Source organism: Oreochromis aureus, linkage group 13 (assembly GCF_013358895.1).
Source record: "Oreochromis aureus strain Israel breed Guangdong linkage group 13, ZZ_aureus, whole genome shotgun sequence".
NCBI classification, from domain to species: Eukaryota; Metazoa; Chordata; class Actinopteri; order Cichliformes; family Cichlidae; genus Oreochromis; species Oreochromis aureus.
In genome coordinates this window covers 29,453,963-29,458,067 of record NC_052954.1, presented here as the reverse complement: position 1 = coordinate 29,458,067, position 4,105 = coordinate 29,453,963, and the positions used below count along the sequence as shown (strand labels likewise).

The window sequence follows — 4,105 nt, the reverse complement described above, 5'->3', positions numbered from 1 at the left end:
TCTACTGCAGCAAAGCAAACACGGAGCAAAATTAGGAATCCATTTTTCTTAGCAGAATTAATCAAACATGGACTGGTGGTGGAGAGTTCTCCCTCTTGGCAGCGTTTCATAATGAACCAGCGGTATTTGTTCGGCTGTCAACCTGTAGTAAGTGGCAGAATTAATCAAGCTTATCTTTGTAATGTCAGCTTTAATCAACATTGCTTGGCATGTTCTGTGCCCTTTGACATCATTTCTATGCAGCAGTCAGCTATCTGTTCACACACACAGTTTTGGATATAATGGATTACACAGAAATACACACACACACACACACACACACACACCTTTGCACCTCCAGCATAATCTCTATAAACAGATTCTGCATAATAATATGAAGGATATCTGGGAAAGGGACAATAATTAAATTACCAGAAACATTCTTGTTAGGTCACTTTAAGTCCAAATGTTATTTACCAGTCATATCTGTGGAGGTTCTGGTTGCATTCATGTAAACAGTCACTACGGAGAGAAAAATGAGGATTGCATTTGCTAGAATGCATGCGACAACCATGCATTTCTAGCTATTGCCTGCTGCTGCTGATTTAGCTTTTATTAGCTTCTTAAAAATCATCTGCATTCATAAACCATGACTGTCAGTGTAACTGTAGGTATTAAAAAAATGGCCATTTCCACAACGGTTAAGTCAGCAAACTAGCTAATGCGTTCCCCAATTGCCTCTAGCACAAATGAATATAGAAATGCATGTGAAATCATTATATGCTATATACACTTTCAAGCACCCACACAGGATCTCACTTATGGAGCACTATAGAACGATTCAGAAAACAAGGATGTAAGCATATACAGTACATCCTGCAGGTAACCATGGTGGACATGAGATGAGGAATAGCCGAAATAAAGGCATGATGATATAAAGGGAGACAAATATAAGTGAGATTGTGTTTATAAGGACCACTGCAGAGGAGAAACACAGAGATATACAAACACACACACTGAGTCTGGCTTCACTCTCTTTATTAGATACAAAACCATGGGGTCAAAAAGTAAGAACACTGCAAACAACCTGATGATGAAAAATGCAGCAGATTTATTACCAGACAACATTTCAACTAGGATGTCATGGGGTAAAGCTGAATTCCACAAAGAATCAGAGCCATTATATTGAAACATGCTAACCTTACCACAAAAATAGAGCCATCATCAAAACCAAGTTTTTCACCTTTAACTGATTCATTTTTAATTGGGTGAGTGTTATGACACTTCTAAAACAATAAGTACCTGTCCTGGTTTTCCTTTATGTGGCAGTATAAATAAGGTAAAAACAAGAACAACACACTATAGACCCAGTGTTTTTTGTTTAACACCATAAATGGAGCTCACTATCTCTGCAACTCTTTGTCTCGGCGTCAGTTGAAAGGGATAATGCTGACTGACAGGTGGCCTGGTGGAAAAGCTTCTTTGGAGGCCCGTCACTCTGGGAGAAGCCTCCGAGCTCTATGCTGTCTGAAAACCACCAGAGCTACAATAGGGCAAACGTCATGGGAGGCCTCCTCTCCTCACTGATGCTCCCTGTCTGCTCCCCGCCAGACATAAGAATTAACAAAGGACTTTACACACTCAGATATCATACACACAAACACACCCGGTATCTGATGGAGAAACCTGAGCTCACCGGAGGTGAATAGTGTCTCAGCTGCTGCTGGAAAATTTCCCTGCTTCTGCCTCTTTATTTTTCCTCCATTACTCTTAGTGTCATTGCTTCTGTTTTGCCTTCCCTTTACACCCCCTGATGTTTTCAAGTGACCTTTTCTGCTGACCCCCAGTAATCCTCCCCCCTGCCTTTTCTTTTGCTCTCCTTCCCTTTAGCTTTCTCCTATATTCCTCCTTCTTGCAGCTACTCACCCTGTAGCTATTTCCTGTCATTTTCTCCCTCGCTCACCCTTATCCTCTCTTGTCACCCTGAAGTATTCCTGTCACCTTTCTGTCTCTTCTCCCTCCTTCTTGCCTTCGCCCCTCAAATCCTTTTCTATCAATTTTCCCCCTTCCCTCGTATATAACCTTTCTTTTATTGACATGAAAACCCCTGTCTGTCACTTCACCTTCCTGCCCCTCCTGCTTCACATTTTTCACCCCTTCCTGCACAACCTCCAGTCAGACTGTCTTGTTACATGACCCACATACAGTAAATCTCGCAAACTTCCCCCCCCTCTCACCGTCTCTAACGTTTCCTCTTCCCAGTCCATCTTTTCCAGTCAGCTGGTCAGCCTGCACATACGGTGATCCCTGACACACACACACACACACACACACACACACACACACACATACGTGTTTTCGTGAAATATCAGGACCTATGACAAAAATGTGACAAATGGGAACGTGCCTTTCTGAAGGTCCTAGAGGCATGGGAATCACACAAAGTTTGACCCATGCTTCCAGGAACACGCCCATCTGTTGAGATTTTGGCTAGGGTGAAATTTTGGTCAAACCTGAATTTAATGCTACTTGTGAGGACACTGTCAGGTTTATGTGACTTATGAGTACCATAAGGTCACACACTGATATTTCATGTTTAGGTGAATTGTGAAGCCCATGGAAACACATAATTTTCAAGTATATATGACTTATAAGGACCAGGTAAGGGTAGGTTCTGTATTTTTAAGCTTGGCTCCTTTTGAGATTACAATATAATAGGCATGGATGCACAATAGTAATGCTCACCAGTCGGGTAACTTCTGACAGAAATATCAGACATTTATGTGTTAATAAAACAGTAAATATGAGCTGTGTAGAGACTTAAAAAAGACATAGGTCAAATGTGGTCAGTCTACTTTTTAAGTCTTAATATTGTAATGCATTAATTCATTTTGTAGTGAATGTTCATGTCAATAAAAACGTGGAACATTATCTGCCTTTCTTATCATTTAATTGGAAAAAGCACCCAGCATAAACCACAGATTTATGAGTAAGAACAATGCAATACAGAAAACTACAATATTGACATAACTGTGGAAGCAATAAAGTATCTCTCTTGGTTGTTTCTTTTTTTCCTTGCATCTTTCTTTTAATGCAATGATCCTGTTGTGGATGTAGTACTTTATGGCAACCCAGTCTCTGCCTTTACGAGCTGCCGGCTCTGCTTGGAAGCAGCAGTCACATTCCTTTTACCTGGTACTTTGCAGCAACCTTTACTTCATCATTTGTCCACTTGCTTCTCACCTTCCCAGCTGTCATAAATGGAAACAAAAGAAAATATCTTAATGTGAATGCAAGAAAAGATAGAAAATATTCTAGTTTATAGTTTATAATGTGAATACAAAATGTTCTTAAACCTTGCTTTCTACTGGAGCACTTTAAAGGAGCAATGTAACACAAACTAGAGTTGTTGGTTCTACCAATTGAGAAAGGCTACAAAAACACATTCATGTCCTTCACAGCTTAAAACAATATGAGGACAATGTAACACAAAAACACAAAAATATCAAATTTAGTAGGAATAAATATCAAGCTGATGCTTTAAAGGGAAAGTTAGAACTAACAAATGGTACGCCAATTTCTTTCTCCTAAGATCTTCACAAAGAAGTAAAGCTAATGTTGATTTTGGGAAACTTTGACTCAAACTGATTGTTTTAATACAATCAAAGTGCATTTAATTTATGCACTAGGCCCAACTGACACATAAACTTGATTACTAAATACAAAAACATGATGTGTAACCTGTTGGAAGAATGAAGTGGGTATGTCACTCACCAATTGGTCTGTATGAGGCTGAGACAGGACCTCAGCACTTGGTGTCTGCAACAAAAGACAACAATATAACGTCAGAAACATTCTCTAGTATAAATCCCGACTAGATGATCAACTACAGATCATATTTGTAGCAGTGAACATTATTCACAGAAGGATCCGACTTCCTTATACAAGATTCTATAGAAACTTAACACTGTACAGTTCTGCTACCAACAATATGAGGACAGTGTAACACACACTAGAGTTGTTGGTCCAACCACATGAGGAAGGCAACTGAAACACACTCATGTCCTTCACAGCTTAAAACAATATGAGGACATTGTAACACACACTACAATCACTGGTCCTACCA

At 39.7% G+C, this 4,105-nt stretch overlaps 1 long non-coding RNA gene across 1 annotated transcript; it reads right to left on the bottom strand.

Annotated features, from left to right (window-relative positions):
* Nucleotides 1-1,011: 1,011 nt before the first annotated feature.
* Nucleotides 1,012-3,227, bottom strand: LOC120443444. The gene is made up of 3 exons (XR_005615434.1): nucleotides 3,172-3,227; nucleotides 2,217-2,286; nucleotides 1,012-1,576 (listed from the first exon to the last, which is right to left on the bottom strand). It is a non-coding gene; the product is annotated as an uncharacterized LOC120443444 (long non-coding RNA).
* Between the last annotated feature and the right edge of the window lie 878 nt (nucleotides 3,228-4,105).